The following is a 15,347-nucleotide window of genomic DNA, read 5'->3' as shown; positions in this document are numbered from 1 at the left end:
ACAGATTAAGTGAGGTAACAAGTTAGCACTTGTGTTAGGAGCTGCTTTAACAAAACATTCAACATTAATCTTGTTCCTTAATCCCTATAGCTGGAAATAACATATCCATAATGGATTGGATGAACTGGCATAGAAGAAGTCAAGTGTTATCAATTTTTTCCATCTTACATTTGGGGAGGCATGCTAGTATTTTGCTTCAATGTCGAATTCAAGATGCTGGTTCTGACCACTAAGGAAATCAATGGAGGAAGGATAACAGGAAAATCTTGTATCTGTCCTATAGCTGTACTCTTTCAAGATACCATCTCCCCCTTTATCCAGAAAGCCCAGCAAAGCCTTGGTCCCAATACCACACAAGAGGGTGCACAATCTGAGAGCTTATATAGCTCCCAAAACTCCTGCAACACTTCTCCTTGATCTATAGCTTTTAATGTAACAAAAGGAGGAAATTATCAAATACATGATTGGAATAATGCTAACTATTTTATTAAGTTTCAATTTAATTAAATGCCATGTTTAGTTTTAGTTTTTCTCCTTACTCTGCCCACCATTTGCCTTAGTGAGTATGGTCCCTGGTATGCCATTCAAAGGGAAAGAAGCTGGCAATGGGCTACTGGAACAAGCAGGTTTCATTACTGAGATATAAGTCCCAAAAAACCTACATACACTACCACATTTGCTATTACAAATCAGCTCAGGCATGAGGATCATCTGGTGGGGTTCTTCTGTGTGGTCAAGACCTTCTGAGTACCATCTTGTATTGGCTTCCAGGGGGACCTTCTCAGTGATGGCTTCAAATTGGAAAGCTCTCCCTTCTGAAAGTACCGATTAAGACTTCCTTCTTCCCCAGATGCAGACATTTCCTGCATGAACACTGCAGGTATGGTTTTGGTTTTCTTACATAGTCTCTTTTTTTTTCCCTTTCCCTTTTTAAAGTGAATATAAATAGATGTTATAATATACTGTATTATATCTCTTAATTGATTGTTTGCATTGTTTGAATTTTAACTGATTATACACGTTTTTGAGATGAATAATAAGAGGGAAGTGGCATATAAGTCTTTAAAAAGTAAACCAGATAAATAATTGTGGCCCAGAGCCACCACAAAGTTGCACATTTCTGACATAGAGGATGGTTTTCCCAACCTTTCTCTACTAAGAAGGTTACTTTGGCTACACTCCTATGCCCTATACCCTCCTATAGTGAAGAATAAGTCTTACTGTACTTAACAGGATTTATCTCTGAGTAGAAATGGATAGGATTATACTGTCAGAAAAGTCCAAATTACAGAAGCCCATATGTGCATGATAAGAGCAGATCTGATTTAATAGTAGGAACTTCCTTTGGGCAGCCCTCATGTGGATGTGTATGAGGTTTCTCAAGAAAGTTAGATAGTTCGAACACAGTTTTTTAATCACATCAACTGAAATATCGCCAAATCTAGATGACGCAAAGCAGTTTACAAGGCAATTTACTAGCTGAAGGCGGATGAAGCTTATATGAATCCTAGGGGTTACTAAAAGGGAAAAATGTATGAAAATATTTTTCCTGATTAGTCTAAAACTTCAATCTCAGTGAGCAATCTGTATTTCCCAAGTCCCCTTTTTTGGCCCTAAGAGTTCTTTTTAAATATCTGCTTACCAGCAGAGTTTCCCATCATTTTGAAGTGGGAAAGAAATTAAAACTACTATAAGTCCTAAAATAGATATATGATGGTTAATAAAGAGAGAAAATCCTCAATTTCCCCAAACCCAGTCTCTACTCCCGTAGCTCCCAACAGCTCTCCCCTCTACCCCAGATAGTTACATATAGCCCTTGCCCACTAAAAGTTGTTCACCCCTGCCTCAAAAATAGCTAACAATCAGTATGCTAAGATACTAATAGAAACTGGACCTCATGGTCTTGCAACCACTCCCTCCTCCTACATTCACCCCACTGTTATGTTGCTGTAACATCTGGCATTCCTTCCAATATTCAGGCAAAGGGAGCCATTGCTTATGAAGCCAAAACAGTAACTTCAAAACATGAGGAACCTATCTAAAAGGTTGCAGGAACCTCAAAGTTTGCAAAATTATTTTTAAAAGAAGGGGGGGCCCTAAACAAGAGCCAGTCTGGTGTACTGGCCAAGGCACTAGGTTCGAACCAGGAACTATTCTATTCTATTCCTCCCTTAGGTAAGAAAGCTGGCTGGGTGTCTTTGGGCCAGTGATTCTCTCTCAGCCCAACCCACTTCACAGGGCTGTTGTTGTGGGGAAGATAGGAGGAGGAAGGAGTATTAGGTATGTATGCCACCTTGAGTTGACTAAAAATAAAAACAGGATAAAAATCAAATCAAACCAAATAAATAAAAGAGGGAAGCCCCAGAACAGCCATAGGATAACAGAGTATGTCATGTTGACTTGTGGAGGGGAAAAGCAATAGAACATTGTAAAGAAGAATGGAGTGGATTGAACAAGCTGCATCTTTTTTTGTGAATCTTATTTCTATAGCCCATGGCTATAGCATGGCTGGCTGGGGAATTCTGGGAGTTGAAGTCCACACATCTTAATGTACCCAAGGCTGAGAAACACTGCTGTAGCCAAATGACATAGGTGATGTTAGCCAGCAGAAACGTCTTTCAAAACCATGGCCGGTAGATTTGCGCACCATACAAGCTAAATTAAAGGGAGAAGAATTCATTTCTTTTAAAAAAAAAAAAAAGGCTTTGGTTTTAAGATGAGAAGGAAGGCACCTACAGTTTCTATCTGTGCTCCAAAAAGTATGGAAATTGCAAGGCTATGTAAAAAATCTAAATCTTACTGCCTTGTGAAAGGATTACGTCTCTGTGGTAAAATTATATTCTGCTATTTCAGACTGCTAATTTGCCCAAAACAAATAAACTGGAATGGAGGTATCTTTACTAGTTCCAGAATACCATTTCCCCTGGTCTTATCTCTTCCTGTTTCACACATCATTCATTAGATTATGAAGACTATTAATGTCATGCAGCAGAACTAAATGAATTCACTAAGAGACCACCATTAGCATACCAAGTACCTGTTCTTCAGCTAAATATTCCTGACAGCTCTCATTACAAATGATGGATAACATTTATAAAAGACAGTCATTCCAGAGGAAAATAAAGATCTATGTTGTATATTCTGATTGGAGGTATCATTTTTGACTGTTTACATTTCTTCTTCTTTTTTAAAAATATTTCTTGGGAGGAAAGGGAGCTGTAAAAAACAGAAATTAGATTAATTGCTCATGCCAAACTGTATTAAGGATGTAAGAGACTAATTGAAAGTCGATGCTGACTTTTGCAGGTGTTTTATTCCTGAAACAACAAAGTGTGAAGCATTCCAGATGTGTTTCTAACCAAATGTCATGAGGAACCTGAAATAGAGGCAGAGGCATAGGACAACCTATGTAGAATAAATTCAGATGTGGAGCCAAGAAGAATCAGCTAATATTATAATATGCTGTAAAAGTATTTTTAAATCTACTTCACACTTTACAGTTTTGGGTTTTTTTTAATCTTAAAAATGTAAAGTGTGAAGTGCAATAAACAACTGTTTGGAAGCAGATGTACTGTATATAGAGCATCCTAATTCATAAAAGACTCTCTTTCATTTGAAAATCCAAATCAGGTTTTAAATTGAAGCCATAAGAAAAGAAAAGGCAAAATTTAAGTAAATTGTCCATCTGCAAGACTGCTGATTGAGGAGGCAGATTGGCCATCTGATCACAGTGTCTTCCCCATTGTGGTGAGAAAGATTTTTTTTTTCTCTAAATTTAGCGATTGTTTCTATATTTGCATCTTTATAAAATTAACGCATCCCATTATTATGCAAATGCATGTTGTCTTTTGTTTTCTTTTTTAATGAGTAAATAGCTACTTTGCATGCATTGTACAAGTACACACGTCAGAGACCAATGATCGGTTGTGTTAATGCCCTGCAAAACGAGCATCAGTGGCAAACCCATTCTGTTTTTCTGCAATATTCAAAGCAGCACTCTAAGGCAGCCAGAACTAAAAAGAAGAATGGTTCTGAGCTGAAGGGAGAGGAAATATATCTCCATCTCTACTTGTTGCATTCTTTGGGTCCCTTGGAAAACCCTAAATGTGATAAATCAGATTAGATAGCTATCTTGTCAGGTAACCTGGTGACCTCCAAACATTTTACAGCAAAACTCCCCCACAGCCCCTTGTATTTTTTAAAATTATTTATTTTTATTTTATTTATTTATTAAATTTCTCCCCGCCCATCTCCCTCCAGTGAGGGACTCTGGGCAGTACACACAAAACATTAAAACCATAAATACATAAAACATAAAAATTTAAAAACATTACTAAAAAAGAGGAAGAGAGTCCAAGAAGATGAAGGATCTGGGACTGAAGACAGCAGACCTCTAATTATTTATTTTTTATTACAAAAAAGGAAAAAAAATACATAAAAGTGCTTTAACATAAAAGTGAAAAAGTACAACAACAACAACAACAACAGCAAGTTAATCTATCATCCCTTGTAATTAGTTGGGTTCAGAAGATCCAATGGGAGCTGAAGTCCAAACATCTGGGGACATAATATTGCTATGCCCTATCAAGGTGTTCCAGTTTTACCATACAGACTAAAGCCAAATGTTCCAGAGATTCAGAAACTACTGTTTGTTATTTACATAATGGCCTGAGAATTTGAATTAAACTTAGCGGTTTCTTTTTCCAGAATAATAGAAATATAATCCATTTACCCTACTTTTCCTGGTATATGCTTTAACCTGCTTTTCCTAATAGAAAACCACACACCCCAGCTAACTCTTGTTTCCCTTCTTTCTCGTTTCTTCACTGTCATATAAGCTTCTCCTATGTAGTATAGAGCAAGGTTCCTCAACCTCAGCTGGCTGGGGAATTCTAGGAGTTGAAGTCTACCCATCTTAAAGTTGCTGAGATTGAGAAAGCCTGGTATAGAAAACAGGTATGGCTAGGATCAATAATCAGTTTTTGTCATGGCCCCCTTGACATCTTTATTCTGGTTGCCTGTCCCCCAGCACACCACCCAAAGGCCAGTGCAGCTTTTGGTCTGATAATTGTTGCATATCCCAAATTATGGTCTTCTTTAAGCCAGGTATTTAGGGAGATCCTTCCCAAACCAAAACACACCAATCTGACTGAGTACAAGAGTACAAGCTGATTAACAGACCCAAAGAATAAAGAAATGAAATCATGGAAATCAACACCAAAAATATCATCTCTGATTTCAAATACCTGCCCTCACTAATACAATGAGAACATCTTTGGCATGTACAATAGCAGAACAGGGCAGTAGGTACAGTGTAAAATCAGATGCTCTCCATCTTGTCTTCTAGCAGAAAATGTTTGGTGGAATTCAGGGAGTTACACCACCTGCTAATTTCAGCTGAAAGCTAGAGACTTCAGTGCATATCACTGAAAGCTTCCTGCTTTATGCATCAGACAGAGTGACATCTATTTTGAAATGTGTGGAATCTAGAGAAGATATATATTTTCCTACACTCAAGGCATGCCACAATGTATAAATAGAGAGCAAACTCCATCCCATTTTAGCACTGAAGATGTTACCTAGCCGGGTAATGAAACGTTTGCAAGAAAAGAACCAAGCTCAGAGAAACCCAACGACCCCACAGTTCAACTCTGAGCTACATATATTCGCCTCTATTGGCTCACTCTTTCCTTGTTGAAACTTTAAAGTCTACCACCATCTGTAAGAGTGGTCACCCATATCTTCCACTTCACATATATATTTTATATAAACTCATTAAACAGAGAGAGCCAGTTTGGTGTAGTGGTTGAGGCATCAGACTAGAAACCAGGAGCCCATGAGTTCAAGGTCCACCTTAGGCACAAAGCCAGCTGGGTGACCTTGGGCCAGTTGCTCTCTCTCTCAGCCCTAGGAAGGAGGCAAGGGCAAACCACTTCTGAAAAACTTTGCCAAGAAAACTGCAGGTCCAGGCAGTCACCAGGAGTCAACACTGACTCAAAGGCACATACACACACACATTACACAAAACTCCTATAAATGTCTCCAGTTCCTCAAGGAATAAGATACCTTGAAAATGTCAGGGAACTAGAGGACTATGAAACAATAGGTAGAATGGCTACATATGGCTGAATGCACATATTTCTATACATGCCAAGATGGCCTGCAATATGAATGTTTCTTTTTATATTCAGTGAGCTGTTAAGGGCCAGATTAAAAAGTGTAGAGATGCCTGCTCCAATCGAGTCATAAAAAGGATATTGCCCCCTGTCCTTGGGTTGATTTTATTGTCATTTCCAAGATTTAATCCTGCTCATGTATAGTTTATCAGTGTTAAAAAAGGAAACTATTTCTCATTTTTACTGTCATTTCAGCTAAATGCAAATAGGCAAAGGATTAAACTTTCGTTGCTGCGCATGAGTCTCCTGCTTGTATGGCTTGGCTAAGCATGCAGAGCTCTGTCTAGACTGAATAAGGCATTCAGCCTTCTTCACGCATGCTACAGATTTAACTTTTTTCAAGCATAGGAAAATGAGGCACATTTTACTGGGGTCTGGAGATCCAGGGAACAGCACTCCTCCAGCCAGGCTGCCACCATATTACCATTATGTTTAAAAAGGTGGGTATACTGTAGATGATTCTTGAAAATAGTTTTGAAGGAATTCCCCCCTCGCCAATATATCAATGTACTTTTCATTTAGGTCTTGTGAGATTTGATGCAACAGATGTTCTAAACCAAGTTAGAACAGAGCAATTGACATTGTGAGTTGCACACCTGAGGCCTTTTTAACTGAACGTATTTTTCTCTTTAAACTAGGATTTGTAGTTCAAATGTCAGAGAGATTTCAATTTCCCTATGTGACTTGTTCTCTCTTAAGAACCAGTCCCAGAGATCCATGTGCACAGACGTGAGATAGGAGGCAGAGCACTGTAATAATCAACTTTCAAAGGGTTAGCTATGTTATTTGGTTGCATTAAATATCTTGCAGCAACTTAAAGGCTAACATACTTATCATGCTAAAAGATTTTGTGAACCTGAGTCCACCTTATCAAATGTATTAAGCGTAATCCATAATTTGCTGGTTTATCACAAGACTGATGGATTCCAACATTGAATCTGATGTCTACAGTCACAATATTCAGAGATGTGGTCCCTATTGGAAGATTTACACACTCAATATATTCACATGCGTGTATTCACCCACACCTGCTGCACTGTCCTATCTAGAGTATGGTCAAGAAGCCCCATGATACAATTAGGAATGTTTGCAATTGTTGCATGACTATTGGGAAACTTCTGAGCTAGACATTGGCACTGGGCCAAAAAAAAAAGGTGTGGAAAAAGATGTATGGGGCCTAATTTCATTATCATTATTTTGATGTTCTTCTTACATGTTCAAACATGTGGCTAGCTGATAAATCACGAATTCTCACATACACACAGTTTGCAAGACCTTTCTTACAAGCTTTGGAAGGATAGGGCAGTTCTCTAAGTGTATCCTATGCTTCACAAAAGTAAGAAAAAATGAGGCCCCTTTGTGTATACCTGTAATTACCTGATTCCATACGTGGGCATGGCAATATAGCATGCATATGCATCAGTTATATGCAATGAGAAAATACCTCTCAGACACAATCCCATGTTTAAGAAAAAAATCTAGTGCCTGTTCCTTTATGTTCTCTGGAGACAAATGGCCTAATCTTGTCAGGCCTAGCCCAATGAACTCCAAGAGACCATGTAAATTCAGTCCAGCTATGTTTATTAGCTACAAACTCTAGCAAGAATCTTCCCAGACTGAAACCCCAGCTCCCAAGTAATGCCAGCCACAACATTGTGAATTCCTCAGGGAGGTGCCAGTCTCATCCTCTTATCTTTCCCATGTGCCTCAGGAGATGTAAGAAAATGTTTTTCTCCCTGAGCCTGGCCTTCATAATTCCATTCCATCACAAATCTGTTTGCTCACCTATGTGGGCCTGTAAATTCAGTGGCAGCTGATTGTTCTGGGATGCCCAAAGGTCCTTCCCATTACAAGACTCATCTTTCCAATCAATTGTCACATCCTAGTGGTTTTCATTCCTGTACCAACAGGAACTAATCAGTTCTAGGACTTATAGTTTGTGGGTGAGCAGCTAATAGCAGGGTGGTACACATCTCTCAAATTAGTCAGTTGCCTTCTACCTCTGAGTTTACTTCTACTTTATACAGTATTGAGGGAGAAAAACGTGATGGAGATAGCCAGGCGATACAGGCCAGCCCAGTCTGTGTTTCACTGCTGACATAGCTCGCCACCCCACCTAGCCACTGTCCACAAGTTTGAAACTTGAAGGAAGGAGGTATAGCTTGGTCTTGCACACTGTAGGACACCCAGCTCCTGTGAAAGAAGGGACAACCCTGACTGAGCCAAGGCCTCTATGTATATAGGACTGTACATATGCACAAGCCTCACATTTTGCAAGCACACATGGAGGGCTAAGTTATGGCAGACCCCTGGGATGTCCCCTCCAGTATCCCTTCAGATGTAGACTATCATCTTTCATTGACTGGAAGTGCTAGATTTGTGGAAGAGGATGCAATCCATAAGGAAAAACCCACTCAAAACAATCCTGGGTCCCTCTGAAGCTGAGAAGTCCCAACTCTTCTCTCCATGAAGCCTTAATCACTCTGCATTTGGAGGCAGAGGAAACTTCTTGTTGATGACCTTGCAGATCAGAGTAGAGCATGTGTTCCCACTGTTGCAGGAGCAGCAGCAACAACAACCAAGAACCCAGTGAAGTGAGGTAGTTGTCAAGGTTATGGACAAAGTCCAGAACAACATAAAACATCTGCAAAGCCCCATGCCCCTGGGTGCCTTATCTTCCTCTTTACCTTCTATAACGTAGATCCAAGCAATATGGCTTGCCTGCCCTCTTAACAAAATTGAAGTCTGATCCTGTAGAAAAGTAAACTGCACAGATTTCAGGGGGCCTTAAACTCAATTAAACAAGTTTAGATCTTCTAGTCTCAAGAGTCAAGGTGGACCTCAAAGTCTTCTATCCCACCATACTGTGATAAGAGATTATTTCCAAGCATTTTGTCCCCAAACCAACAACCTTCTTTCTCCCAGCTCTTTTCCAAGGTCAGAGAGAACTTATAATCAGGTTCTTTTGCCCAGTAATTTCTTCAGAGACTGCAATTTTACGCTATACTCCTAATGTATCTATTTATGTAGCAATAAGCCATACTGAGTTCATAGGGCTTATTTTTCAGTAGACAGGCATAGGAATGTACAGTTATTCTGTTCCAGTAAGAAAACTACATGAGGACTCATACTTTTATTAGAGACAATTCTGTAAATTCATTGTCTATAAAGGCCTATGAGACTCTTCTTTATTCAGTAATGTATACTACTAATTCAGGGAGGATTTGATTTAATTAATGTAATTTATTTGATTTAATATAGTTGCCCACTCCAGAAGACTCTAGGCGGCTTACAAAATCCATAAAAAGTAAACAATTAAAACCCACAAATGCAGGCAGGCCAGACTAAAGCAATTAGAACAATAATTCGACAAGGGCTTGGCCAATAAGTCACACACACAGTAACCTATTGGAGTTCATTGGAGCTGGGCAGCTGTAACAAATTTAAATAATAAATAAACTCCAGACCTGGGAACAGAGCCAGGTCTTAAGGGCTTTCCAAAATCCCAGGACAGTGTGCACTGTCCAAATCTCTGAAGGGATGCAAGGCAGAGAAGAATTTGTTTTTAAAAAATCACGACGAAAATGTTTCCTAACACCACCAATCACTTAAAATCAAAATTCCCAGTTACAGATTGCTATCCCTCAAAAGATAGACTTCAACTAACACGTTTATACTAATTGACTGTAAGGATTTATGCAGGCCTTTTTAAAAATATTGCCCTTTTTCTGTTCTCTCTTTCTCTGTCTCTGTCTTTATCTCTCTGTCCTTGACATTATTATTGGATTTATCGGAAGACTTTTCTCAGGTAGATTGTTCTTCTATTTTATATAGATTTCCAAAGGGGGTGTAATGTGACCGTCAGCAACAAGGAAAACATGTTAGAGCATACAGGAATGAACATCACTCACCTGCACAGTTGTAAATATTATCTAGGAAAACTTTTGGAAATACAGTAGTTTCTTTGTGTATCAATGTTATGTGTCAGTTCAGGGCTGAAGATGAAGGCAAACCGTAGTTGCAACACTCATCTCACATTCACATATTGAAAGTCTTTTGCATTGCCTTGATTATCTTACAGGGAACAGGCACACCTCCATATCTTTCCTGGGGGGGGGGGGGGTGCATGCAGTGATGTTCCTGTTGCTCAGTTGTTGATCAGAAACATGGGTTCAGATTCATGCACACACCATTTGTTTCCCTCTATTTTTTTATGCAGTGAGTTTTGTGTCATACACCTCCCAGATCAGTAGAAGATGGGTATAAAAGATTGCTTCTGAATGGGTAAATTATCCAAAGCATTACAAATTCTACCTGCCATCTCCCATGAGGAAGTCATACTGCTTAGCTTTGGCATCACTTATCAAAATAGCAAGATGCGGTTACTGGGCAACCACCATTTCAAATACCATCTCTTTATAGCTTGAGACAGAATAATAGCAAAAGCAGCAAGAAAACTGTGCGACACACATTGCATAAAATACTACCTAATCACATCCCTAATACAGATTTTGAAATATTGGCAGATATGCCATTGCTCAGAATGCAATTTGTTTTGATTTGTTCCAGCAAATTTCATACCACTTTGTGAGAAGTACCCCCTACCCCCATGTTGGTCGTGAATGATAAGGTGCTACAAAACCTTTGGGAAAAACATAGATTTATAGAAACAGTCACCCTTATGCTGTTTCTGTGCTGAAACAACTTCCCCTAATTTGTAACTCTATTTAGTCATCTGTGAACATTCAGAATAATATCTAAATTTTAGAGAAAATTGTGTCCTTCTTAGCAATGGATTAAACCACATAGTTCAATTCTAAAATTTCCCAGCATGTTATGTTTAAAAAAGGGTAATCAAGGCAAACATTCTAGCTAGTCCCAGACTTCTACTCATTCTATAAAATAAACACATAAAAACAGAACACAAAAACTAGAAGATCTACTTTGTAAAAATAATGGGGACTGGTACAATTTACAACTTGATGGAGAAGTTATATTAATTTGTTCCAAATTTTAGTTAATATTATGCCTCCTTAAGATAACCATTAAAAGTCCTTTATGCTAAGCTGATAGAAAGAATTTGAGTACGTTCTGTTAAATTTGCTATTAACAATATTGGCTTTTAGAAATTGGTGGTAATTACATGAATGGAAGGATTCATGGATTCATTGGAAGGATCGATAATGAAGCTCAAGCTCAGATATTTTGGCCACCTAATGCGAAGAGAGATCTCTTTGGAGAAGACCCTGATGCTGGGAAAGATTGAAGGCAAAAGGAGAAGAGGACGGCAGAGGATGAGATGGTTAGATAGCATCACTGAAGCAATGAGCATGAAACTGAGCAAACTCAGGGAGGCAGTGAAGGACAGGAAGGCCTGGCGCGATATGGTTCATGGGGTCACGAAGAGTCGGACACGACTTAACGACTAAACAACAACAACAACATGAATGGAAATATAAAGCAAACTAACAAGGCTACCGGTTAAAGACCAAGAAGTTATTGATTGCTCATGATTCAAGCAAGGCACGGAGTTGGGACTCGACACAAAGCATTTGGTATTGAATTGGGGGGAGGATGTATACTTGTTTGACACAAATTATACTAGACTTCCTGCTGTGCAACTGGAATCCAATTTCATTTTTCAGATCCTCATCAATAGGAAGGCGATAAATAGTTCAGGAGACAGATATCAGTGTAGGGAATTTGGGGGGTTGCAGTCAGTTATAAAGCTGAGTAACCCTTTCTACCTCTCTTCAGGCTTCAAAGGCAACATCTACCAAATTAAAGATTTGAAGTCTTGGAAAAAGGATTAAAACAGTGATTTAAAAAAAAAAAAAAAAACCTCCCAGGTGCCATTGCATTGTTTTGCACAATATCCCAGGTATCTCCTCCAGCTCAGTTATTGCATTCGATCTTTGTGGGTTTATGAAATATGTTGCTAAAAATGTGTGCTGTGGGGGGCATACTTGGGATGCAGCATAGCATCTGTATTCACCTAGTTGCTGATCATTGGTGTAAAGATAATTGATCACATAATGAAATATCCAGGCAATATCAACTCTTCCAAACCAGAATTCTTTTATGGAACTATCAGTGAACAACTTATTACAAGCTGGAGTATCTGATTCTCCTTCTCTCCATTTAGCCTGAGGTGGACAACCTATATTTTTATAGGGCTGAATGTGGTACACACCTCAAACTACTTTCAAAACCTTTCTGCAAGACCCAGTTATTGTTTGACCTTTTGCAATAGTAAACTGTGTGTGTGTGTGTGTGTGTGTGTGTGTGTGTGTGTGTGAGAAAGAGAGAGAGAGAGAGAGAGAGAGAGAGAGAATGCCTGAAAGAACAAAAGTATCAGGTAGAGGATAAGAGTCCCCACCATGCTTACCATAAAGCCCTTAACAGATTGCTTCCATGGGAATATGGCCCTAAGCTAAAAACTAAATGTACCCCAATGAAAAATCTCGCAGTCCTCAAGGTGAGTGCCAGTACTGTAAGGGAATAATATAATCAGATAAATTCTATCCCATTACAAGCAATGGTGGGGCATTGCTTGTAATGGGGAAGGGAGAGGAGAGGGTTGAGATGTGGTTAGGGATTGAATGATCAAAAGAGAACTAATCTGGGGAGAGGTAATTTGTAGATCAGGAATGTGGGGGATAAGCTATCTCAGGGTATTGTTTTCAAAAAGCTTCCTTGCAGATCCTTCAGGATCAGACATTGAGAAAGAAATCAAATCAGTAATTCATTAACCTTTTAGGTAAGATACCAGCCTTTTGGCAGGTAGAAAAAGCACAAGTGCCATTAAGAATATAGAATTGGTGAGGAAGAGACAATATGGGGTTTATCTGAACTGCATTTCATTTGAATTGCTCTACAAATCAGAGTTCTAGATCCAATCAGGTTTAAAAAAGGCAGAGAAGGATTTCACCGGAATGGTAGTGCTTTTGTAATTTTGATTATACCAAATGTCATCTTGAAACAAATTCAGCTATGAATTTAATTCATTGTCGATGAATTAAAAATATAGAATAATAATCATACAAAAGAAACAACCCAAAGGCAGAGAAAAGAGGTGTGTGGTGGAAATTTCCATGAAATAAATATTTTAAAACATTAGATTTCTTTCGGTACCTCCTGCCTTCCCCTTTCATTCAGCTTATTAGTTCCACTCTTCTGCATATATTTGCACATTCATGGGCTTCCATTTCAGGTCCTCTGCTGTACAGTTGAACAAATAGATCGCAATTAAGATGGTTTTATGGAAGCACATTTGCGGAAGAGTAGATCCATTCTCAAGGCTTCTCTGTGGTGTATGATACCCACTAGAGAAGTTAAGCTCTGTTATATGTGATGAACCTATCTTCACTGGAAGAACAGGGAAGAGAATATTCAAAATGCATCTCTGGGAAGCTCTAAAAAGTAAAGACCAACTTCTTTCAAGTTGACCTTGATTCCTAATGAGCAAATGGGCATGATCATCGGTTTTCTTGACAGCAATACAAAAGTTGTTTGTCACTGTCTTCTGGGATTTTTTAAACTTCCCAACCTATAGTCCTGTTATTTGTTGGTGGCTTCTATCTAACTAGGTCTGGCCCTGCTTAGTTTTTTGAGATCAGCCAAGATTGGTTAGGTTCTGCCATCCAGGTGGGCAACAGATTGCTGACATCAACTCATCACTCTCAGGCCATCCACTGAACAAAATTCTGCTTTGCTGCAAAACTGTATTAGTACATGCAAAAGGACACAAGAACATCTGATTAGTAGATTTATTGTAGAAAAGCCAATGACACCATTTGAACAAAATACCAGTGACTGCTGTGTATTAGATACAAGACCCATTCATATTAAAATAAAATTCAAATTCTTGCACTCCTTTAACCTGCCTGCATGAAATAATGCCATCTCTTTTGGGCAGGAAACTCTCTCGTTTGGTAACAGCATAATCTGGTAGCAGGCTATTTGCATCTTTGGAAGACATCTTGCTTGTCTTTGAAGACATCATGCTAAGGTCATTTGGAGGGCTTTAAACTAAATCTGGAGGGGGGGGAGACTATTACCTAGAACCACACCCAAAACATAACACCAAAGGCAGTAAACCCTACAACAAGGACGAAAGAGGTAAGAAGGAAGGGGTACTCAAGAATACACCAGAAGATGCAGCAGGGAAATATAAGAAGAACAGTATTAAAGGGCTCAGATGCCTGTACCCCACTGCATAGAGTATGGGGAACAAACAGGCAGAACTTAAAATCCTAGTATGGGAAAACAAATATGATATTGTTGGTATTACTGAAGTTTGATGAGATGGATCTACTGGAAGGATATAATTTGTTCAAAAGAAAGAGACCCAACAAAAGGGGAGGTGGAGTCACATTCTCCAAAGAGTCATGTTTGTTTGATGGGCAGCTGTATAAATAGAATGAATGAATGAATGAATGAATGAATGAATGAATGAATGAATTGTAAAGAATGACTGCACCTGTATGGAAATTTATGACCCCAGGGATGAAAATCTTGCTGAAAGTGTCTGGATAAATATTTATTTATTTGTTTATTTATTTATTTATTTATTTATTCAATTTATATGGCCACCCATCTTAGGTTAATAACTCCGAGCAGCTAACAGTGTTAAAAAATATATAAAAAACAGAAAGACAAAAAAGCAAAAACAACACACATAAAACAGCAGCCAGGGTAAAAAGAGATCCATCCATAACAATTAATATAGCCAATATTAAGGAAAAAGGGAACAAAAATGGCATTGTTCCAGATGTGTATTACAAACCACCCAGTCAAGCAGTAGATATAACTAAAATATTCAGAAACCAGATGCCAAGGTATCCACAAAATACGCCACTGTGATAATGGGGGATTTCAACTACCCTGACATCAACTGGGAATTGAACCCTGTGGCAAGCAGGAAATCCAACAATTTCTTGACGTGCCTTGCAGACATCTTCATTGTCCAAAAAGTGGAGAAGGGAACTAGAGGATCAGCTATGTTGGATTTAATACTAACTAACAGGGAAGAAGTGGTCAAAGAAATGGAAGTGGTAGGAACCTTGGGAGAGAGTAACCAAATAATCCTAGAATTCAACGTATTGCAAGCATATGTTGAACTAAAGGTACCAAATTAGTGTTCTAGACATCAAGAAAGCTGACTTCAAC

This window comes from Python bivittatus, unplaced genomic scaffold (assembly GCF_059951505.1).
Source record: "Python bivittatus isolate LINGU-HERP-01145 unplaced genomic scaffold, Pbiv_v1 ctg000200_np1212, whole genome shotgun sequence".
NCBI lineage: Eukaryota > Metazoa > Chordata > Lepidosauria > Squamata > Pythonidae > Python > Python bivittatus.
Note: the sequence above shows the minus strand (reverse complement) of the source record.